General features: G+C 43.0%; 1 protein-coding gene across 7 annotated transcripts in view; it reads right to left on the bottom strand.

Moving 5' to 3' along the window:
- The window catches only part of TCF4 (transcription factor 4), a gene marked incomplete at both ends in the record, with an annotated part of 399,211 nt that overhangs the window by 165,908 nt on the left and 207,488 nt on the right, over positions 1 to 25,815 (bottom strand). The window lies entirely within an intron of this gene.

The raw sequence follows: 25,815 nt of genomic DNA, 5'->3' as shown, positions 1-25,815 counted from the left end.
AAAACAAAGAAACAAAAAAATAGGGCTGAGGGTGGAGCTGGAAGGTAGAATGCACCTGAGTTCCATTCCCAGTACAGAAAGAAAGAAAGAAAGAAAGAAAGAAAGAAAGAAAGAAAGAAAGAAAGAAAGAAAGAAAGGAGGGGGGAGGGAGGGAGGGAGGGAGGGAGGGGGAGGGAGGGAGGGAGGGAGGGGAAGGGAAAGGAGAAAACTTTTTGACTCCTTTTTATCTCCATTTCAGTGGATAAGTACAGGTTAACACAATTTAACACAAAGAAAAAATGCTCTCAGAGAAAACATAAGAAAGTTCAGAAGCAATTAGTTTAAGAGCTGCAGAAATTGTTTAAATAAAGGTGGAACTTTTGATGCCTATCACAAAACTAGCCCAGCCTAGCAGTAAAACTGTTTCAGCATCCTATTCAAAAAGTTGTTGCTCTCTCAGTTGGAAAGTTTTTCTGGACACGCTTTATTTCAGTCTGTTAGACGATCCTTCCTTTTTCCAGTAACATATTTAGTCCAATTTTGACTCAATTTGTCAGTAAGTTGATTGTATCAATACATGAATGTAAAAAAAAAAAAAAAAAGTGTGGACATCTTTCTTTAAGAGGCAGCAACCTGGCAGGTGGGGAGCGGGTGGGTGAAGGCAGATTAGGTAGAATGTCTAAATGCACGTGACACATGATAATTTCTTAATTCAACAGAGCTATCAAGTGGTAATCATATAATGTGTCTGTCTGATGACTAAGAATCCATCCCCTGGAGGAGCTGAACTCCATCTGCTGGGGTTTCTGAGGTGTGGTGAGAAGCCAAAGTGATGGGCCATGATTTCTCCTGGAGGTAGCAGAGATGGAGGATGAGCTGGAGGAGCACCAGGAGAGAGGATGTCCCTGGGAAGCCTGCTTGAGCAAATGAAGGGAATTCACTGGGAATAAAGGGAAGGAGCAGCTTCGAGTGACGGCCATCCCTAAAAGCTTGGGCCATTTCCGTTTTCGTTGATGCTTTTTATATTTAATTTATTCATATTCATGACCACTTACAAAAATTGAACTCTAGAAGGCTAAACTATAACACTTTAAAAATGCATTACTGCCAGACGTGGTGGAGCACGCTTGTAATCCCAGTACTTGGGAGGCTGAGACAGGAGGGTCACGGTTTGCAGCCAGCCTCAGCTACTTAGTGAGGCCCTCTGCAATTTAGTGAGACCATGCTTCAAATTTAAGGATAAAAAATAGGTCTGGAGGTGTAGCTGGGAAGTAGAATGCCCCTGGGTTCCATCCCCAGTTACCGCAAAAAAAAAAAAAAAAAAAAAAAAAAAGGCATGGTTAATAATGCCACAGTCAATGATGTGTGCTGCTGCTAAAACAAAATGCCAAAGACTAGGTGATCTTTCTGACAGGTCTGGGGGCCAAAGACTATGATCAGAATGCCTGATTGGTCAGGTTCTTGTGAGGGCCCCCTTCCTGGTTAATTGATGTCTGCCTTCTGGGTGCATTCTCGTGTGTGGGGCGGGGGAGAAGAGAAAGGCTAGCTCTCTTCTACTTTTTATAAGGATTCTAATGTCATGAAAGCTCTGTCTTCATGAAGTGGGTCCGTTCCCAAAGACCTCACCTTCTAAGACTATTCCTTTGGGGGTTAGGGTTTTAACATATGAAAATGCAGAGGGGGGCACAAATATGCAGCCTGTTAACAACAAAGAGTAATGGTGGTAGAAATCAGCCAGGTAAATAACAGAGGCCAATTCTTAGTCCTGCTGCGCTGATTCCCAGTGGCCAATCACAAGCTAACACAGGTTTAACAGCCACCCCACAAAATCCTTGTATACTTAAACTACTAGCTTACAGTATTCACACTATAGCTTGTGAGTCAGTTTTAGGTCTTAAAGACTAACTTACTTAAAAAGCTGGGTGGGAAAATTAAAATGATGGAGCTATTCATTTGAGCACCAATCCCACATCCGTGTGATCTCTGGGTTCCCCCGTCATATTGCCTGCGGTTTTTAATTTTTAATTTTTATTTTTGTGGGTCTGGGGATGGAACCCAGGGGCATTCAACCTCCAAGCTATACCCCCTGCCCTATTTTTTATTCTTTTATTTTGATACAGGATCTCACTAAGTTGCAAAGGGCCTCACTAGGTAGCTGAGGCTGGCCGCGAACCTGCGATCCTCTCGTCTCAGTCTCTCTGTAGTATGGGACTACAAGTTTGCACCACCATACCCAGCTCGCCCATCAGCTTTACAACAAAGGATAAGGGAGAATATCTTGAGAAATGACTATAAAATTTAAAAATGTTTTTCTACAACATTACTTAATAAAAAAATAAATGGGATGTTAACATATAATATGCTCCTATTGTGTTCATATTAAAGAGCCTTAAGCTCTTTTCTTTTTTCTTAAAAAAAAAAGCTAAATCTAGATTTACTTTTCAGAAGTGAAAACATCGATGTTTGGAGAAATCACACACCAAGGCCCCAGCCTCACAAGCAGTCACTGTGATAGTAGCTGTACTGAGGGCATTTATGCTAAAGTTGCTCGTAAGTTCAGACTACGATGAAACCCTGCTGCAAGTGACGTTCTTAGCAAGCGGAGTTGACAAAACAGTTATGGAATGGAGTCAGTGCAGCACTGAGTGTGGCAGGTATTAAATCGCCTCTGATGAGTTTGGCTTCTGTCCCTGTTAAACCCCTATGAATTTAAACCTGCAATAGGGCAGACAAGAAAGGACCCCATCAGGAACACAAAGCAAAGAGAGCCAACTGACACACACTTTTATAAACACAAGTGTAACACTCAGAAATCCAAATAAAGATATACAGAATATCAGTTTCATCCTCCATAAAACGGCTTCATTACATTGAATCCCACATCCATTACCTACGGAGTCCAGTAGCAAGGACGCCAAAAACCAGGCACCTCGCTATCCAGGTTGCATCCAACTCCAAAACAAACTTTGGAAAGTGACTTAATGAACCTCTGTTTACATGTGTGAAACAAATAGGTGTGATAGATGATCTCTAAAATATCAAGAAACAAAACTCTAAAAGTAAGTGGGAAAAAATACAAATTCTAATTAATTTACTGACACTTTCCACTAATACTGGGTTAGGTGAGGGTACTGCAACTTGGAAAATGTAAAGACCCCCGCTGTTCCTCCGAGGAAGGGAATTTTTACTCAAGGAAACAGAAATAATTCTACCAGGAAAAATGTGAGTAAAATTCAGGAGAGGAAATTGCTAAATTAGTTTCAGAACCTTCTTCCTACATCGTACCATATGAGTCTGTATTTCCCTCCTACGTCAAGGGAGCAGTAAGCACAGAGTCCTGGGAGGGTGGCCTTTGTGTGTGAATTGACTTCCTGAGACAATCTGTATGTATCAAAGTGAATGATAAGGACAGTCACAGTTTTAGTCAGCACTGAAATAAGTCCCTTAGTCTGTTAAAGAAACAATAACAAAAAAAAATCGTTTTATTCCCCTTGGAATTACATTGCATCAAATATAAGATGCCACTACATCATTGCCTATTTATTACTGGGGGAAAAAGGTGGCCAATTAAATTGGAACATTGAGTTGTGGAAAACATATCTGAGAATCAATTCAGTGTAGGAGTTGAGGCTTTGACACATTGCTTTTCCAGTACTTTGGACAAAACCATCTCCCAGAAGAAATCATAACTACACAGCTGAGTCATGTGTCCATCCTACTACTAGACACAAGCCTCTTCCCCACCCTGATCATGTTCATTCAACACTAATAAAGCTAAGGAAGCAGCTAAGAGACAGGTCACTTGCCTATCACGTAAAAGGCCCTGGGTTTGAGCCTCCCAAGAATAAACACACAAAGAAAAATAAACAACCTTAAAAAATAATTTTTCATTTATGTTAAGTAGAAATTAAGAAAAATGGCAGAAATTAAATGTATATCTCTTAAATACTTCCTGTATTTATTATTCCCTTCTGGGGCCAAAAGTTTCTGTCTTCTTCGTGTGATTCTGGTTTGTGTGATTTTGGGAGTGTGTCAAGTATTTGTGCGATGGCTAAGGGCTATCAGTATATATTCTCCTCATTTTTCATTACTAAGTATTATAGTCACAGATACTTGGAGCTAAAAATGAGCATATAAAACACCTAGGCCAAGTCTTCATTTTGCAGAGAAAGAAATAGAACCTTAAAGAAAGGGCTACTTAGGGTAGTAGTCAGGACAGAAACAAGACTGACTCCAGTCTAAGAGCTATTATTGATTCCGAAAATTTTGCTCAATTAATCTTAGTCTGGAGGTGACAACTTGGAAAAGCTGTCTTCCCTAACCTGCCTGGGTTTCCTTCAACTAGTTTATTATTGCTACCTTCCTCCAAAGACCATTCTTCAAGGCAGACCGTCTCTTTATAACACTAGGATAGAGAGAATTCAAACAAAATACTCAAGGTTTCTCAGTTCACTCAGTGCTCAGGTTCAATGATTAAGGCTTTTTAAATTGCAAATAATGAATTAAAAGAACTCAATAAACTAAAGAAAGAATTAAAAAAGGATTCCAGTATTCCTACATACTGCAGACTGACCCTAAGCTTCTTTTATCCATCCATCCATCCATCCATCCATCCATCCATCCATCCTTCTTTCCTTTCTTTCTTTTTTGTGAATTCAATGAAATTTTCCCCCCACAAGTTACCACTGAATTATTTTCTTTTTTTTCTTTTATACAAATTTTTTATTGAAAATAAATGGTATACATTTAAACTGTACTTGGTGCACTGAATTATTTTCTAATGTAAGAAGCATCCCCAACTTATAATCATAGGCAGTTCAACCCGAACCCCCAAACTGAGCCAGCTTGCCTACATGGTCAAAGTGACCCCAGAGGATGTTCAAATAATTGCGCTACATTTGAAGACAGTTTGGCGAGGCACAAATAAATAAATAAATAAATAATAAAATTCTCAAACTTATATTAGTATAATCATAAATTACTTCCACATCACAAAATGCATCCTGACTTATTTCTAGCTTGTAAGAAATATCCTAAAGAGACAGTTCTTCACATTCACAGGGTTGGTCATACAGCCTATGCAATACAGAGGCTACAAATTCAGGGAAGTTCTGGATCCTGTCAGGTGGGTCTGGAGAAGAGCAACCCTGGCCCCAAAGCACACACATCCCAAGTACTGCTGTTGTTACACAAGCCAAGTCTGCCATTATGATCTTCGAAGAAGACATTAATGAATTGACTGCAGGATTCAGATAGACCCCTGCTTTTGCTTGACTCCATGAGAAAACACTGGACCAACCCTAAGAAACGGACTTCTCAACCTAGCCCATAGATTCAGATCAATAAAACCCCCATGACCAATTGCTACCAAGAAATGTTACGCTCTATTGGCCCGATACATCCTGACACAGGATGTTATGACTTCCTCTACCAAAATAGACTTGTAGTCAACTGCCTTGTAAAGAGACCCTTTTCCCCTCACCAATACACCCCAGTTCACGATGGTCAATGGGTTAATATTCTTTTCTGAGCTCTTCAATTATGCTGTCGTGAGTCTGAGTCCTGGCAGGCAGGGCAACCCTGTCAGAGCTGCAGAGAGCTCTGCAGATGTTTCCGTGTTGTTCAGTCAAACTGAAAAGGAGAAAAGATGGCCTTGTGACAACAGACAGCTGTCAATTACATGGCACGCACACACTCAGTAGGCCAATGCACAGCAACCGAGGTGACAAGTGCCTGACTAACCAGTGTGCCCATAAAATCACAGGCCTTCCCAGGGTTCGTTCTTTCTCTCTCTGTCTCTGTCTGTCTGTCTGTCTGTCTGTCTCTCTCTCTCTCTCTCTCCAGTGTGCTGTTAGAAAGGTGAAGGACAATGCAGTGTGCCTAGAAACACAAGTCAGACCAAAGGAAACTAACTGCAAAACAAGACAAGGGAAAGAAATCCCCGCAGCCTCACGACCCCACAAGGAAATACAGAAATGCAGTAATCTGAACGGAGCTTCAGATTACTGGTTCCCACTGACATTGAAAGAAGACGACTCATTAGATTGCCGTAACTAGAAGAGCATTTAAGATTCAAAAGTTCATGGGCCTTTTCTTCATCTTTCCCCCTCTTGCCACCAGGGGGCACTTTGGGGCTAGTTCAGTGTTATGGAGGCTGAAGATTCTAAGTGTGAGAAAGTTCTTAGGTATTGGTAGTGGGTGGGTGGGGATGGAGTGAATTAGGAAATAGAGATGAAGGGAGAAACCCAGAGAAAGTTCAGGGCAGAAAGGTGAATTTCTAAACCTTTACACTTATATTCATTAGCGAACTTCTAAGCTCAAAGACATCCCCTCTCTAAGCTAATCATTAAATGTAAACTTCACTAGGAGGTCTCTGAGCCTGACACATATTTTTACACTGATGACAAAATACTTTCTCTCTCTCTCTCTCTCTCTCTCTCTCTCTCTCTCTCTCTCCCTCCCTCCCTCCCTCTCCCTCTCCCTCTCCCTCTCCCTCTCCCTCTCCCTCTCTCTGTTTCTAACAGAGCAGCTGATTGGAGGTTTAGGAATCAGGAAGAAAGGCAAGTCGAGGATAAGTAGGTAGACAATGAGTCAAACTTGTGGCTGTCCACCTGCAGTTCAGTAGCCAAAACAGCATTTGCTTGCCTTAGATAAAGATGGCTTTAAACAAAATACAGCAGCACTTAACTTGACCGTGATTTAACCAAGCGTTTCCCACAGCCCCTCTATGCCCTGATCACTCTTCACTCTTCCCCAGCCTTTGTAAACCATCAATCTGCCTATCACGCTGGAAAGAAAATCCCCAAAGAATTTTACAAAATAATTTCTAAAAGGCCATTCAAGGCTAACAAGGAGCAGGACAGGGCGACGCACACCTGTGATCCCAGTACTTTTGGGAGACTGAGACAGGAAGGTCTCAGATTCAAAGCCAGCCTCAGCAACTTAGCAAGGCAACTTAGTGAGACTAAAAAAGAAAAAAAGTAATAGGGCTGGAGTGTATCCTAGAGGTAGAATGCCCCTGGGTTCAATCCTTAGCAACACACACACACACACACACACACACACACACACACACAGTGGAAAAAGCAGGTTTGGGGGACGAGTGAACTAGAAAAAGCAAGACATTCAAGGCAAAGCTGTGCCACGAGGCTTGTCCAGTTTCACTCCTGCCCCGAGACCCTGCAGGTATACACAGTATCAAGACCCTGGCAAGAAAAGGCAGCGAGCCCATCCCTGCTGGGTGCCAAGCTGCAGAAAGTACACATGGCCACTGCCATCCAGCCCGTCCTGGGAGACAAAGATGCCTTTCTTTGAGGAAAATCTAAGGAGCTATTCAATCTCTGTCTGCATTCATGGCCGACAAGCTGGCGCAGCGCCAGCAGAGAGCCGGGAGTGGTCAGCACCCTCCTGCACAACACCTACACCCCACCAGTCAAGCCAGGGCAGCCCCCTCTGCCTCCTGCCAGCGGTCAGCAACCTCAGGAGGTGCGCTGCGTCCCCACCGAGCAAATGCCCCCAGCAGGGAGGGCTGAAGAACCTCGCTGCCAGGGCACTAGAGGATCTGCTGAATTGCCAGGGGTCCGCTACCCTCCCATTTCTCCCTACACTGAAAACACTCCTCAAACACCATCCACAGACTCAATCTGCACCAACATCACCAGCCTTGGTCGCTGACACCACTGTGTTATCTTTAAAAAAAATTTTTTTTCTGTACTAAGGATGGATCCTAGGGGCATTCTATCTCTGAGTACCACCCCCAGCCCTATTTTTAATTCTTTATTTTGAAATAGGGTCTCACTGAGTTGCAAAGGGCCTCACTAAGGAGCTGAAGCTGTCTGCGAATGGCAATCCTCTCAGCCTCCTGAATGCTGGGATTACAAGCGTGTGCCATCACACCCAGTTACCATTGCGGTGTCTTCACTACTGGTGCAGCTAATGCCAATATGGCTACCTTCTCACTGGAAGCTTTTCCCTCTGTGGACTTTTTCCTTAGCATGTATATCCATGAAGCAAAATCACCCTAATTTCTAGGTCAAATGGCACCCTGAAATGTGTAATGCCGCAGTGATCCTCAACTTTCATCAGGGTTCCTTCTAAGACTGAATGCAACCCTTTACTTTTAGTTAAGAAAGCAATGCTTACTATACAAATCATCAAACAATAAAAGTGCATGCCCAGAAAGAAGGAAAGGGAGCCTGGCATGGTGGTGCATGCCTGCAATCCCAATATTTGAGGAGCTGAGAGGGGAAGATTGCAGGTTCCAGGCCAGCCGCAGCAGCTTAAAAAGACTCTGTTTAAAAAATAAATAAATAAAATTAAAAGGGCTGGAAGCCAGGCCTGGTAGCACACACTTGTAATACCAAAACTTGGGAGGCTGACACAGGAGGATCTGGGTTCTCAGCCAGCCTCATCTAATATTTAGTGAGGGGCTGTGCAACCTAGTGAGACATTGTTTCAAAATAAAGCATAAAAAATAGGGCTGGGGGGTGAGGCTCAGAGGTAGAATGCCCCTGGGTTTAGTCCCCAGCACCACACACACACAGACACACACACACACACACACACACACACACACACACACACACGGCTGGGATGTAGCTCAGAGGTAGGACATCCCTAGGTTCAATTCCCTATAACACCAAAAGAAAGAAGGAAGGAAGGAAGGAAGAAAACAAACAATGGAGGGAGGGAGCGAGGGAGGGAGATGCTGCTCTTATACAAAAACCAAGGGGACACTGGGCAGCCCCAGCTCTCCCCCATGCACAGCCTGCAGCAGAGACCGGGGTAGCTCCCTGGGAGTTCTAGGCTCTTCTGTAGAGCTCTCACAAGCTAGATCCCTCTTCCATCAGCTGAAATACCTGGAGGGTCCAACCCCATCTCATTCAGGGCTCCATCCCCAGAACTTCTGGGAGGTGGGGATCTGAGGGCTGCTTCTGTTAAGCAGCAAGAGCAGCCTCATCACAGAGGCTAACACTGGCTTGCACACGTCCTCTTAGAGGGGCTGAGACCCAAGAGCCATTTTTATGCTAGAACAGAGAATGCAAGGAAACAGTCTTTTCCACCTAGGAGGAGGCTATTATCAAGAAAAGCCTTGGACAATGGAAGTCAAGTGGAAACTGGATGGACCACTATCTGTCTCTTACCAGTCAAAGTGAAGTTCAGGCTCTCATGGCATCCTGCCACATGTAGTTCTCAAGTTTTACGTCTCTGTGTCCAGCCCACATTTTCTCTGCACGACACAGTGGGTGTGTGGGCTCTTGACTGTGGCTCTTCCGGGAATCACATGGGCTGAAAATAGAGTACTGACTGCCCGGCTCTGCCTGGTTCACAATTTGGTTCTAACCAGAACAATGAAGGGCTTATCAGTGCTTTCGGGTGCTGAGGATAGCTAAGGCTCTCTGCAGTTCCATTAGGGCCCAGGGACACCCTATCTCACCCATTTGCTTCTTAGTTATTGTAAAGCTTTTACATATTTAGGGAGCTTTTCCATCAAAATATTCTGGAATGGCTAGAGGCTCAGACACATGAATGATATCTGCACACATGTGCTTTTTATCCAAGTTCACAGCTCCTGGTCACCGAGGGTAAACAGTGTTATCAGTGATTATTATGGATTTAGTCAAGTATATTTTATTCCTGTCATTTATGAGCACTTGTGTTGGCTGGTATTTACAATGTCGGGATTCTGTCACTTTGGCAACCTTCTGAGACAACATTTTTCCAGTGTTACAGTGACATTTCAAAAACTCAGTATTTACAAGCAAAAGACACCCTCTGGCTCTGTGACAGTGCGATTCAGCGGTAGCTGAACAAAGGGACACTCGTCTGAAAATTTCTTCAGGATGTGTTTCTGGCTGCTACTGGCTATGACTTCATGGTCTGGATGGTCCTTTGCTCTTTGGAAAACAGAGTACAGACGTCAAGAAAAAGCCAGTACCGTGCTATCAGAACTTTAATTGCATCGTGTGGGCCCGGATGAACAAGGCCTGATGTGAGATGCTGATCCTGTCTCTCAGCCTCCCTGAGCCTTAATTTCCCATTTGTTACAAAGAAGCACCGGGTACCAGGCGACACTTGAGTTCTTTTTTGTGCGTGTGGTACTAGGGATGGAACCCAGGTGCACTCTGCCTCCGAGCTACACCCCCAGCCCTATTTTTTTATTCTTAATTTTGAAACAGGGTCTCACTAAGTTGCGCAGGGCCTCACTAAGTAGCTGAGGCTGGCCAAGAATCTGCGATCCTTCCTGTCTCAGCCTCCCAAATGCTGGGATTACAAGCGTGCGCCACCACGCCTGGCTCGACACTTAGGTTCCTTCTGGCTCTAACCACCTATCTTTAAGGATTTCAATATAATACACAAAAGCTAAACTCATTTGCGTTTTGATTTTTTTCACATCTCAAGTCAAGGTTATAAGAAAAAGAATCGGGTGGAGGAAGCATGAAGCAGCAGCCAGCTCGTGATCTATCCAACCTTATACTTCCTTCCTGTCCCTGCCCATCCTCTGCCAAGCAAGAGGCAGCGGGAGAGTTCAGGGGGCGACACGTAGAGGACTGGACTCGACTGGTATCACTGGCCTTTTCCACATTCAGGAGAACCATGATTGGTGTCATGCCCAGGAAGCAGAGCTGCAGCTGGTGACAGGTAAGAGACAACACAGGAAACACGTAACAAGCTCCTGCAACTTGTACTTAGTATGGGAAAAAATCTGAGGATTCTCCTTCGGAGATCTGCGGAGACTCCCCTGTGGATATGCACACTGCCGGGTCCCTAGGCCCTCCTGGGAAATTCATTATCTTTTTTACTGACGGGGTGGGGGGGCAGCATGGTGAGGGCTGAGGGCTCCCATGGGTGCTGCCTAAGTTATCAGTGAGAAGAGAGCTAGGACCATCCACAAGAAGACTCTGCGCTACCTGCTACATCAAAAAGCCACAGCAACTTTATCCTGGGGTACAGAGTTAGAGAAAACAGCAAATTTAGAGCTAAAGACCCCACCCCCTAGCCCTGTCTTTGTCTGTCTGTCTGCCTGTCTGTCTATCTTCCTTTGGTAATGGGGATATATCTATCTATGTATCATCTATCTATCTTCTTTTGATGCTGGAGATCTATCTCTATCTATCTATCTATCTATCATCTATCTATCTATCTATCTATCTATCTATCTTCTTTTGGTGCTAGAGATATCTATCTATCTATCTATCTATCTATCATCTATCTTTCTTTGTTGCTGGGGATTTGAGCCCTAGAGCATTCCACCTCTGAGATAGACCCTAAACCCTTTTATTTATTTGTTTATTTTTTTGTTAATAACATTCTGAAACAGGGTCTCTGGAAGTTGCTGAGTCTAGCCAGGAACCTTGCAATCCTCCTGTCAGAGCCTTCCAAGTACTGGAATTACAGGTGTGTGCCATCATGTCTGGTTTCTGCTGCTTATTATTAATGGTGAAAAACACCTCCAAGTTTTTTTTTTTAAATGGGACTAAAGATAGTTCCTGTTTTATAGTTATTGGAATGACTCATTTAAGTCAAGACATTTAAACACAGGCTAGAGGTATATAGTTCTATGGTAGAGTGCTTGCCTAGCATGAGTTTGATTCCCAGAACCAAAAGTAAAAAAATTTTGAAAAATGATAGAAGAGCCAGGTGTCATGGTACACACTTGTAGTCCCAGTACTTGGGATGCTGAGACAGGAAGGATCCAGGTTCAAGGCCAACCTCAGCTACTAAATGAGGTGCTCTACAACTTGGTGACACCCTGCTTCCAAATAAAGAAAAAAAATAGGGCTAGGAGTGTAGCTTGGAGGTAAAATGCCTGAGTTCAATCCTCAGTATAAAAGAAGAAGAAAGAAAGAAGGAGAGAAAGAAAGAGAGAGAAAGAAGGAAGGGAGGGTCCTCAAAAGGATTTAAATATGAGTTACGTGCTCACATACAACTTGTTACTAAACTATGCTGTTTCCTCATCCATGTACGGATTCTTAGCAAACTCTCACTCATGTGCCTGTGAGGTGCTGGAGACAGAGACGACAGGCCCAGGCCTCGCCCGCCTTCGGCTGAAGAGAGTGTGAAGACGGTTAGAAAAGAGCGTTCCCCAGAGGCCACCAAGCACACAGTGGCACCACTGTGGCCTGGAGAGAACCCCGAGGGTCCCTGGGGGAGGCAGTGCAGGAGTGGAAGCTTGTCAGAAGCCACAGCTGTGAGTCAGTCATCTGGTAAAAGAGAAGGAGGTGGGGAAGAAGGAGAAGCGGGCTAGAGATATCCCAGGTCAAGATGGATGGAACCAAGAAGGAGCGGGTAAAGACACTGAATGCAGCTCAGAGCGGCTAAAACCTGGCATGTGAGCGCTGAATGGGGAAGGCGAGACAGGACTCTGGCAGACTAGAACCACATCCCACACTGGGGGCGGGACCCTGAAGCCACCTGAGAGGCTGAGCAAGGGCACAACAGCCCTGGGACTTTGAGGAGAAATCGCTCCAGAGGCCGGGGGAGCTGCATGCGGTGGTGATGGGTGGGGGGAGCAGCCATGGGGCAGATGGGGTGGGGGCAGCAGAGTTAGGAGTAATGTGGAGGCAGAACTAATACAGTCTGGAATCTATGGGTTCAGACAACAAGGGAGACCAAGATGTCCTGGGCAGTGGTGATGGCGGGCAGGAGGGGGTAGGTGTCGGTCACCAAACCAAGGGACACAAGGGAGAACCAGTGCCGAGGGGAAGTTCAATCAATGGAACTCAAATTCAAAGGCACAATTCCATCAGTGAATTGTTTCTGTCCATTCACACATGCCTGGTGATTGCCAAAATTTCCTCCTAGCCTCTTGAAAATAGGCCAATATAGATACTAGGATGTGACTTTTAAAGTTACAAGTGTTAGAGCCGGGCGTGGTGGCACATGCTTGTAATCCCCGCGCTTGGGAGGCGGAGACAGGAGGATCGCGCAGGTTCGAAGCCAGCCGCGCTGGCTTAAGAGACCCTGTTTCCAAATAAAAGTATAAAATAGGTCTGGGAGTGTAGCCCGGAGGTAGAAGGGTTTCTGGGAACCCCAGTACCACACACACACATAAACGTTTTAAGTGTTGGAGTTCAGATTAGGCGTTTTTACGATTAGCTCTAGCCCTCTCTACCTACCTAATAATGTCAGCGTGTTTGGTGGGGCATAGAGTGTTCCTTCATAATAAAATCTACTGAACACCAGAAATTGAACGCTGAAGAAATAAAGAATTGTTGAATGCTCTAGAAGGTCCTGATGGCTGGCTGGGGTTCAACAGAGGCAATTCAGAAGGTCTTAGTTTTATTTCTGGCCATAAGTATATTGAGCAAAACTAAAATTCTTTGCACCGAGTAGCAAAGTAAGACACACTGGAGGGAACTCCATTGGTGCCTCTGATCTCGGCTTCTGTGACCTTCTAGAAGGTATGTAATAAAATTTTAGAGGGCAGTACAGATTCCCAGAGTATAATGAGAGGAAAACCCGCTTTGGAATGCAGTAGGGATGGAGAGGATCCAGAGTCCAAGGACTAATGGCGGGTTGGGGGGGTATATTATCTGCGAACAAGAGAGAACAAGGTTTCTAGAATAATTCCCCCTAAACAAACGAAGCCCCAGTCTTCAATGGTCCATCCACTGACAAAATGGCACCCCAGATTTATGCCCTCAACTCATATTCAAGCACGTCTTACTTGGTGGCTAACTGGGGTCGGGGGGCAGGACTAAGGAGGATAAGGGCATATTAGCAACTTGTAAGCTGAGGTGCGGAGGCTCCTTGGGGGAGGATGTCATAGCGGTAGCAGCTCCTGACATTCTTCTTGGCACATGCTGCTGTCCACCGCAGATCTTTCACCAACACAGACACTGTGCTGTACTGTGCACTCCGCACGTGACAGTTCGGAATAGCAGAGCTCCGCGTGGCAGACCTCACAGTTCAAAAAGTATCGGCAATCAGTGTTTAGTGGATGGGGCCGTGAGGAAGGGTACGGCCACCACCCCAACATGTGCACAACCTTTATTTGAGATGTTTGTTTATAATTCTTATTTTTTTCTATTGAAAGAACACTCTATAGGAAGAAGTTGAAATCCTTCTGAGACCCTAAATTCTGAATCCCTAAAGGTTTGGGGTCCTGGCTCTAAATAATGACCCCATCTAGGACTCAGCCTTTTATCCTCATGAACTACTGGATCTCTGGGAATCATGAGAGAGGCAGAAAATATCCTAGAGAGCTGGGCGTGGTGGTGCACGCTTGTAATCCCAGCATTTGGGAGGCTGAGACCGGAGGATCACCATGGTTCACGGCCAGCCTCAGCTACTTAGTGAGGCCCCTTTGCAACTCAGTGAGACTCTGTTTCAAAATAAAGAATAAAAAAAAAAAAATAGGGCAGGGGGTGTAGCTCAGAATTCCCCTGAGTTCCATCCCAAGTACCACACACACAAAAAAATGTGTCCTAGAGACTGAGCATTTATCATCTCATGGCCTCAGGGGAATCTCAGGTGCCACAAAATGATCACTGCTTTTAATCTAAATCCCTATCAAAAAATATGTAAATACGCAGCTAATTTCAATCCTTTGAAAACGATTTTCAAGGCTCGATTTTCTACTCTTTCTCTAGCAGATGTCACCTACTACTTATGTGTGACTTCACCCTGGAAAGTCAGCTCTCTGACTATCATCAGAGGCTATATTTTCTACATCTATGCTCCCTTTGGGAGAAATATACACACCTTTCACTTCCTCTGTCCGTTCATGCATAATCTTTTTGAGCAGCAAGACATGTTCTTTCTTTGTAAGAAACCGTGTAATGAAGAACTTTCTTATTGTCCCATAACGAAATCTATTTTTACTCCCATGGAGCGGGCATCTTGTCTTTTAATTACTTTCTAAAATAATACAAACTTCTCTTCTGGGTTAAACTAGAATGATTAACTCCCATGAAGACCTACAGATCTTACATGTTGGAAAAGTAAAATTAAGATCATATTAAGAACTATATTTATATCACTAAGTATTTTACTATTACTTCTTCTTTAGATGGAAACAACTCTACAGACATCACGATTGACCCAACCTTCATTCAACAAAGAATGTTAAGATAAGGAATTTACTCCAGTAAGAAGGCAACTTTATATGCTCTCTATGACCAATGACTTCCTCTTCAGACTATGTTCGTATTCTCCCGTTAAGAATGATCAAACGGCTCTCATCTCGAAGAAACTTGAAAAAAAAATATCTCTATCAATGCACAAGATAAGCTAAGATTTCTATCCTGGTTTTGTAACTCTCGTGTTTACTTAGATGATCAGTGAAGAGTTAAAGCTACCAGCTCGCCTTTCCCTTTGACTTTTACCCTGTGTTTATTGACGCCAAATTCTCAACGTTTGCTTCATATGACTCACAGTGTCTTGTTTTATATGTAAAGATGAGAGGATAAGGAAAACAAAAGTGAGAACATAGCTCATCAACAAAGCATGAAAGAAAAAAAGCTAGTTACATGGCTAAATAAAAATAACATATTTAGGGATTTGTAATGTAAGGATAAAATGAACTCGCGGGTCTCTGGAGGTCTGTAATACGATCTTTGCAAAAGGTACCTTGCCAATTTAATTGAGGTAGGAGTTATTTAATTTTTTTTACAGGTATAGTTTTCAATAAAACTACATATGCCTATAATACTGCAATGGCAGATGTGTCTCGATTATTAGAGGTGGGCTCCAGGGAATATGTACAATGGATCTTGAAATGTGTAAGCAGCTGTGGGGAGGGGGGAGAAATGATAGGGGAGGGCACTGTGCCACGCACACATGTTCTTTAAGTGCAGCGATGTTTTGTTATTTTACTGCAGGTGTATTACAGAGATGAAATTTAATAACTTACTGTATACAATACTAATAAAACGGAAAGGATTCAGTGCTCTGCTGTTCATTATGGCAATACAAATGAGCTCGGATTATTCTGCGCGCGTGCACGGTCAAAGCCCGACACGCAGAGAGCCCCACACGCAGTGCTCCGGAGAATGGCCAGTGCTTGAAACCCTCCCTCCTGCGGCTCCTTCATTTCTCCAAACCATAGGATCATTGCTGTCCCCAAATGCACGCAAACGTGGCAAAAGGCTGGTTGGAAATAAGGTAGATCCGATCCATAAGAAGTCCGAGAAATCCTTTACTGAACTATGTGTTCCGAAAGGACAAGAAAACAGACAGGGGTAGGCAGGCTTCCTTCAGTGTCCTGAGCGTAGAACAGTGACAATATATCACATGCACCGAAATCTGGTGAAGAGCCAGGCTGATGTCACAATGTCACCAAAATGGGAGTCTCTCTCTCTCTAGTAAGTGTGAGAAAAAAAATCTGGTACAAATAAGGGCCACGATAGGAAGCAACACTTGTAAGTCGGAAACGCTAGAGCAAGCGCAACCAGGACATCTTAGTTGTGCCACTACTGCTACCAGGTGACCCACAGCACGCTGAACATTAAAGGTCCACGTTTTAGGAAGCGCAGTTCAGCTTCTCTGTGACCGAAAGCACCTGTCAACACGTCTACAGGAACACCCAGAGCGCACGCACAATCTTTTCAAGAACGGGCGCTTCGGTTCTGAGCAGGTTACCGCTGTCAGGCGTGGCAGTAGGCTCAGTTATCTGTTCCTGTTGACCGTACTTCTTTCTTTCTGAAAAAATAACTCTCCTTCATAAATTCTTTTTGTTCAGATCAGACAGAGGGTTCTGTTGGTATCTTCCGGTGGGCGTGAAATTTTAATTTGGGATTTCAGTTTTAAGAGTTTCGGCAAATATTTCCTCATCCATGGGAATAACATAAATCTTGACTTTAGACAAAAGATAAAATTTCCTGTAATTTCATATTGAAAATTAAATTCTGATGCTAAGCCACGGGCACACCGTACCTTTCTTAGAGAAAGAAGCGGTGTGGCTGTCCTAATATCAACATGACCTGTAGGTTTATTTCAACAGGGAACTTTATCAGGTATACCCCCAAGGGTTAAATCAATTATTTGTTTGGTCATTAACTGATTCCCCCCCCTTTTTTTAACATACCAAAAATATAAAGATGAAAGAATTTTAATCTTAATTATTAGTGGTTACTAAAATCTCTTAACACTTTCAGAAGAAAAGAGAAGTTAATCTCCAAATCCTGGTGAAATTTCAATTTGGATACTAGAAGTCCATTTCTCTGCAGTCTTAGAGATCATCTCAAAACAATTTTAGTGGCATTTTATGCACTCACTATTGTGAACTGTGTAAAGCTCGCCTATTCATATAGTCTGTCATTCAGAGATTTCACAGGTGCGTTCAATATCATCAATGAAAAATCACCGGGTCTCCTTTACGAGCCTGCCCAAAGGATTGTTTCAGAATCTTGCTCTATGCAGATCCTGTGCTGTGGGAGCAATCATGTGATCTATGATGAATCCTAGCAAACCATCATCCTCTTGCACCGTGCAAAAACTGGGCCAAAATGGAATCTATAGGTTTCAAAGAAAGTGTTCATGGCTGTTGCTAAAATGTGAACTGGCATATTCTATCCTAGCCTTTTCACAGGAAATCCTCATTGTTTTTAAGGAAATTGCACACGCTAAGCTTGAGGATGTTACTGAATAGATTATTCATGCAATCTTCTTTTTTGAAGGCAGGATAGTCAGTGTTACCTGCCTCCCTTATTCTTACCCCTCGGGTAAGAGACCAGAATGAAGCTACTCTGTCCTAGGTACTATTTTTTGTTTTTGTTTGTTTGTTTACTGGTACTGGGGGTGGAATCCAGGGGCATTGTACCTCCGAGCTCCACCCCCAGACCTATTTTTTATTCTTTATTTTGAAACAGGGTCTCACTGAGTTGTGGGGGGGCCTCACTGAGTAGCTGAGGCTGGCCGTGAACCACGATCCTCCTGTCTCGACCTCCCAAATGCTGGTACAAGCGTGCGCCACCACGCCTGGCCCTAGGCACTGTTAATGTCCAGATTCTTCAGTGAGCCTGAGACCACTTAAACGTGCTTTTCTAGATAGAATCTAGTATACACACGTTGGGGCCTAGAAAGCCCATCCTAATGTGGCAGCAGCGAGCCCCACTGGAAGAGGACTGGCTTTGAAACCAAACATTTTTACAGTTCAGAGCTGATTCTGAAAACTTACTTAGACAGTGACTTAATTTATTACTGTGGATGTGGGTGCGTTACTGGGAATTGAACCCAGAGGCATGTACCTCGAAGCTCCACCCTCAGCCTTGTTTTATTTTTTTAAATTTTGAAACAAGGTCTCACTAAGTGGCAGAGGGCCTCATTACAGTTGTTAAAGCTGTCCTCAAACCTGCAATCCTCCTGTCCCAGCCTCCCAAGTATAGCCGTTACAGGCACATGCCACCACACCCAGCACAGGCTGTGATTTGAGGTCTCGTTTCAATTTTCAGAGAGAGAGAGAGAGAGAGAGAGAGAGAGAGAGAGAGAGAGAGAGAGAATGTGTGTGTGTGTGTGTGTGTTTCTTTTACAGTACTACAGACTGAACCCAGGGGCATTCTACCTCCAAGATACACTTCTGGCCCTTTTAAAATTTATTTTGCTTATTTATTTATTCATGTATGTATTTATTTATTTATTTTTTGTTTGTCTGTTTTGAAACAGAGTATCATTAGGCTGTTGCTGACAGTCTCACTACACTGCTGAGGCTGTCCTCAAATCTGTAATCCTCCTGTCTCAGCCTCCCAAATACTAGATTATGGGCATGTGCCACCAATGCCTGGCTTCTGAGCATCACTTTCTATGTGATTAAATGAGAAAAATTAATAATCATCTCAAAGGTTAATTTTATTTATTTATTTATTCATTCATTCATTTGGTGGTACTGGGGATGGAACTCTTCTCGGGCTACATTCCCAGACCTATTTTATATATTTTTTATTTGGAAACAGGGTCTCTTAAGACAGCGCGGCTGGCTACGAACCTGTGCGATCCTCCTGTCTCCGCCTCCCAAGCGCAGGGATTACAAGTGTGCGCCACCACGCCCGGCTTCTCAAAGGTTTATACTGGCACCTACTATGAGTTTCCCAAACTTTCTTGAGACTGAACCCAAACAATCTTTTAAAAATTTACTCATTTTTGACATTTACTCATCAACCCGGACTGGATCGGGGTAGGAATGATTTCCTCTAGCTTTCTGATCCTTGATAAAGAGGCTTTACTGGGCATCGTGGCAACCCACCAGGACCGGCCAGTCAGCCTGACGCTCAACCTTGTGAGATGTTTAACAGCAATTACGAGAACACAGAAGGGCAATCTGAGAATTTAGAGAAATGCCAGGGCTTACTGCAAGATTAACAGTAAGGGGCACAGAGACTGTCACAGGACTCCGAATATCAGCAAAAAGAATACTAGAGTTCAGATTGCAAGGAGGCATGCCTACAATTACCTCCTGCCTCCTGGAGTTAAGGCTTTTCTGACCATCAGCCTGAGCCTTAACTATTTCTCTTATCAATATTCTTTAAGAGACTGGAAGAATGCTTTTATGCTACCCGAAGTCTCCAGGTAAGAAACCTATGAAAGGCAAGGATTTCTGACATCAGTGTACGCACGGGACACTAAATAAAACCGGCAGTGCTAGCATGGACAATAAAAGAAAGCTTTTCTTGATGGAAGAATGCCAGTTATTCAGGTTGAAGGAATGACAGAATTTAAAAAATAAATAAATCAGCAGTTTGAAATCCACTGATTCAGGCCAACATCACCAACATGTGCCAAAACCATCAGGATGAAGGCAGCTGAGGAGAAAAGGGTATCTGCCCACTGTCAAAACATCGACATAAAGACTGCCATTTGCAGCAAAGCGGGACAGGCTTCTTATGATGGAGTGATGTAGGGCTTGCCGCTTCTACCCGAGGACCCAGTCAGCATCACCGCTAGCACAGAAGTCAACACCCCGATGGCGTGCGATTCCGTGTGATCCACACAGAAGTGCTCCCTGAAGCTGAATAATGCCTGAGATATCATTTTCGAATTTTGTGGGCAAAACAATTGCTGGACAATTTAAACAGCTCCACAAGCAGATCACCCAACAATTTCAGGGAGGAGGCGATTTTATAAGGCAAATGGCCTGGTCTCTTTAAAGTCACCATTATAGCCAAGCATGGTAGTGCACGCCTGTAATCCCAGTATTTGAGAGGCTGAGACATTATCGCTGGTTTATTCATGGCCTATCATTTAAAAAATAATACTAAAGCTTGAGGAACTGCTTTAGTTTAAAAGTAATTGTAAAGAGAAATAAAAACCAAATGCTATGCATATATGCAATACCTTTTTTTTTTTTCCCCCAGGACTGGGGATTGAATCCAGAGGTGTTCTATCTCCAAGCTATACCCTCAGCCTGACTTTTTATTCTTTATATTGAAACAGGGTCTCACTAAGTTGCAGAGAGCCTCACTAAGTAGCAGAAGCTGGCTTACAAACTCGGATCCTCCCATCTCAGCCTCCCAAGGACTAGGATTACAAGCGTGTGCCACCATGCCCGGCTTGCAATGTTTTTTAAAGAAAAGCCAATAAAGAGCCTTAAATGGGAACAACTGAGGCAATCTGAGTTTGAATTAGGATTAGGAAATTGCTGTGAATTTCTTTAAGGGAGATAATAATACTTCAGAGAGGCCAGTGTCCTATTTTTTTTAAAGATAACATGTTGAAAAAAAATCTAGAGTTGGAATCTCAGATCTACCACTTAAAAATGGCTCTCTGAAAACATATTTGCTTATACATGAGGACACACAGAAAGCAAATGCAATCAGTATTAACTGTCTAACCGACACCATAGGCCTATGACATTTCATTTTCTTGTTTTTTTTTTTTAATTTTCAAGGAGTTTGAGAATTTTCACTGTGTAAAATTAAAAATAAAATAAAAAGAATGCAGTTAGCCCTAGCTACACAGGAAGCTGAGTTCAGGAAGTTCAACAGAGCCCAAGATTTGAGATCAAGCTGGACAACATTGCAAGAACTTGTCTCAAAGAAAAAAAAAAAAAGATGAATTTGATTGTCCTTTTTAGCCTTCAGGAAGTGTGGTGGGGGTGTAAGATGGCAAGTCAAGAGGAGTTTCCCTTCGTTTTTCTCCTTAACACCTAACATAGTACTAAATGGCCAATACATATTTGCTAAGGAGAGAAGGGATCCAACCATCGCCGCTGCCAGTGAGCATAGACTGGCTTTCGGGAGTGGCGGGTACTCATAGCACTCCCCAAAAGGAATGGGCCACCACCTAAAAAATATCCGGCTCAGGGACACAGTCGTGATCGCGTGCATTCTGCACACCAGAATTGTATGTCTAAAACCACCAAAGTAAGTGCAAATATCCTGTCCCGCTGTTCACACTGGCACATCCAAAAGGTCAGATCAAGATGGTGACCTTTGGTTCAATTACACACCCACTGGAAACACAAGAGCACTAGAATCCCCTATGCACATCTTTCACACACAGGCCTAGGACTGTGCCTCTCCATGGTGTGCTGACCTCTGTGTCCTTCCAGGGCTAATGAACAGCTTACAAATGAAAGATTCCAAGGGGCTTTCCTGGAGTATTATTTTCTGATTTTTCTAGGCATCCGAAAGAAAAACAAAACAAAACAAAAAAAAAAGATGCGCATAACTCATTCTGTGATTCACAAACATTGCTAATTCTAAACTTTGCTCCCTTCCAAATATTTTCCAAAAGTGATGCTGGGGTAATCAATATTAGGTCATAATGATCCTTATTCTGCTAGGCACATGGTACGTGGTGGTGTAAGATTTTTTGACTTGGCCCCTGCCCCTCTGAAAGTATACAGAATCCTGGTTGGAACACAGCCTTCAAAAAACACACAGATAATGGTAAATTTGCAAAAGCCATAACAAAAGCAAAGGGCTCGGGCAGTATGGGGGCAGGGTGCTGCATGGCTGAGGTTCCCAGGAAGAATCAGAGGACCTGGACTGAATTTTTGGCCACTAACAACAAATATTTAGGTATCATATCAAATTAAAAGGCAATATGTGTTTCTGCTTACATAAAAACTAAATAGCTATTCTTATAACAAAGAATTTGGGTGTCAGGTTTGCTGATATCCTTTCTATTTTGAGTTCAGAGGGAAAAAAAAGAGAACAAAAGTTTTAGAATTATTTCTAAGGCAAACTTGTGTAATCAAAATCCAAAATAATAAAAGAAAAAATTCCACTCTTAAAATGTGCGATTCATTTCAGAACCAACCGCGTGTTTAATTTCAATACATCAAAAACGAGCAGGCTTAGGAACAACCTAAGCTACATATAAAGAAGTCCCATTTCTTTAATAGCCTCGAGGTTTCCGACATGTAACAAGAGTGCCCTAGATTAGGCCTGATTCTTGTTTAAACCTCATGGGCAGTTCTAAGATCTACACACCAAATAACTTTATCAGCATAGTCCTAACTGATTAGTTGTTGGGGGGGGGGAGAATCTGGATGAGGGCAAAGCTTGGCCCTTCACTAAAGAAAAAAAATAAGGGCTGGGTCACTGACTTGTGAAATTTCTGTAAAAAGATTTCAAGGCATGGTATCGATTTTCAACAAATCGCTAATTTTCACTCTTTTTTAAATGAAAGTCATATGCATTATTATATTTACATGTCTCTAATCACCTAATTAAGGCACAAAGTCTAAAAGCTTTATCAAGGTCAGTAGTCATGCCAAATTTTGAACACAAATCATTAAAATGCAGTATATTTCTGTAGACTATTCTAAGAAGCGATCAAGCCCAGTATCAGGTTAGAATCACCTGAGCAGCTGTCAGGGACGTGCGGGCCAACTCCTAAGGTGCCAATTTGATTGGTCTCAGGTAGCACCAAGCTTTCTGTGTAACTATCGCTTTTCTCTCTCATGTATGTATCTTACCAAGGAAATGCTAATAACAGAAACATGGCTTTAGACTAAGGCTGTATTCCAGAAATCAAAAGACAAACAACTCCAAATAATCAATGCTGAACTTTCATTCAAGGCAAAAACTTCTGCCCTAGCGATGGCTCATTGCATTGACCTCATCTAAAAACAATAGATTTTGGCAAAATAGAAAAGTTTGCAAATCGCCAAACATCTTATTCCAAGTGGGAAAAGAAGCCAAAGAAAAATGATATTTTTCTTCTCTTCTGTCGTTTGCCACGATACCCATTAGCAATTAGGTATTGGCTATCGCAGGATTAAGGTTGGGCTATCTTGCGAAAAGTTTTATTTCCATTCGTTTTCATTTCTGTCAGACTTTCCATTATAAATTTTATTTTCTCTGCCAATAAAAAATAGTATGAGGTTGCAATTTGGCAAGAACGTTTTAGGCCTGGGTGTGATTTCCGTACCCCAATTTGATTTAAACCAGTTTTCCCGCATTTAGTGAGAACTTTAAAACGGCCGTTCTGTCGCTTGCTGGTTCATTTTCTACGCGATATCAAAAGTCTCAAAAAGATAATTTCCGATCACTCCACGCAGATATGCATGAATGAATTTATACTATTCTTCCTATTTTTTTAATGAAGAAAACTTATAATAAAGAACCTGCTGGCTTTTGTTTTTCTGATAAAAATATCCATTTAATAAGTCATATTTCTATCACTAGTCACACTAAATTCTTAAGATAAAATATAATAGATACATTTTTACATATATGTATTTTTTTAACCGGGTGTACTTTTGAACAGTATAAATCGCACAAAAATAATTACTACCTTGAGGACACTGTTTTACTACTACCTGTTGCTTACCACCATTTCTCTACATCAAACAAAAAAAGCCACTGGGGATGAAGAAACTATGAACCCCTAAAACGCTGCTCACCCCCTAGGAGTCCACAGAATATACTGTTGTCCTAGACAAAAGCTCCTCGGGGCCCACCAGCCAAAGGTGTTCTCTCCAGCATCTCCAGATCGCATCAGACAGAAGAAGACAAAAGCTCCCTCCCAGAGAGTCACTCACCTTATTACACGGTGGGAAACCATTTCAGCTGTGATCTGCTAGTTAGACTCGAAGCTCAAGAGACACGGAGATTTTGCCTTTCTTTAGGGGTTTTGTTTGGCTGGTGGAGGAGACAGGGATTCATAGAACAATACCGCTCAAGAAAAACTGATTCCCTGGGAGACACACTAGGATCTGTTCTCTTCTCGAATTTCACCAAAAGCCGGGATTCAGCCTATGCACCCTTCTCCTCTTCAGACCCTGGCTCCCCACGCAGGGCCTTTCCAACCTTTCCCCCTTTTGTTATTCTTAAGTAATCGCACTGTTTATGGACACTGCTGAGACCAGGCTAAGCACACAGATGTGCAGGATCCACAACTATGAAGCAGAAACAAGACCGAAGGGCTCTCCACACTCCCCAGCTAGAAAAGGAAGGCTTTGTAAGGAAAGCAGATGAGGTCCTATCCCCTGTATACAAAAGAATTTTCCTGGATGCCAGTGTCTCCAAAGGAACCTCCCAAGGCCCAGAAATTCAGCCGTCACACGGCAGACAGTCAGCCACGTCTATTCCCCCAGTGCCCCTCTCCACCTCTCACCTGGTATTTGCAAAAAAAATTAAGTTCAGTTTCACCCGAGGGAAGTATTCCCCACCAACGGAGGAGGAGGGTCTGTGTTCTGCTCACACAGACAGACTCACACAGTCTGGAGGGTGCTTTCACAAGTTAAGGGGCCTCACGCTTACTCAGCAGAGGAAATCTTTGTGTCTGTGAGGAATCACGCCAATTCCTATTAGTAAGAAAGGATACAGGGGCGAGGAAGCCTATTCTCTCAATGACCAGCCAAAGGGGCCCAGCAAAAACAGAGACCTCTGTCATGACCATCTGCAAAAAGGAAGGATGTTGTCAACTCTCTTCCACCCCAAAAAACTCCGGTGACCTCCACCTTGACCCTCAGAAACCAGATCCATAGGAACCGGCTCTGGTGCAGGAATTGAGGGCTGTACACCAGAGACCCGGCCCTGAGAGGCTCCTCGCCCAAGCTATCTGCCCCAAACATGTGCACTCACATTCCAGAGAAGTTTCCGCTGCACTGGAATGGCTGTAAATTTCTTTCCTGCAGAATTCTTTCCAAACAAACTGCCATGGACGGCACTCAGCGGCAGCTCCTACCCAGGCACGACCAACCTCATCGCAACAAATCTTTCAGATGCCGAATGAGACTGAATTGGCAACTGGGCCAGAGGAGTCAATTTTAAAAATGCAAATGTATACAGAGAAAAAAAAAAAAAAAAAAAAAACCACCAACCCACCAGAACTCCACCTTTCAAGATACACGACCCATCTGTAAAGGAAACTTCCCTTCAGAGTATCTATCTTGTTACTAAAGCACACGTGTTCTTGTATTTTTTTTTTCAGGAATATATTAAACAGGTTGCTTAAAAAAAGAAAACACCAAAGAAACCCCCACTCCATATCATTAAAGAAATGGGAAGAGGGAGAGAGTTCAAAAGAGTAAGCATCCCTTTCTCAGCATAAAAAGAATGTACATTTTCTTTGGGTGAATAAATAAACAGCAGAAAGCTTTGAATATTAAAGAGTATTATTGAATTCAACCAAGAGTGTTCCAAAGTAGGAAGCCAATATCCTTATAAAAAATAAACCGAATTTAAAAAAAAATTTTTTTAAATATATGATCGATACTGAGAGTGAATTTAGGAAGCATCTATAAAAATAATAATCGTCTTGAAATTAACGTTCCACTTTTGCCTCCTGGTAATAGTCTTAGAAATGATCTCTCTCCCAAGAGTTAAAAGTATACAGATGCAGAAAGTGCACAGAGACACAAAACGCACGCATGCCATACCTTTGTATTACACTGGCATTTTATTATTTAATTAAAGTGTTCTTATTTTTCTAGTTCACGCATGC

This window comes from Muscardinus avellanarius, assembly GCF_963383645.1.
Source record: "Muscardinus avellanarius genome assembly, chromosome: 17".
Taxonomy (NCBI): domain Eukaryota; kingdom Metazoa; phylum Chordata; class Mammalia; order Rodentia; family Gliridae; genus Muscardinus; species Muscardinus avellanarius.
The sequence above is the reverse complement of the archived record's forward strand: the minus strand, read 5'-3'. Positions and strand labels throughout refer to the sequence as shown.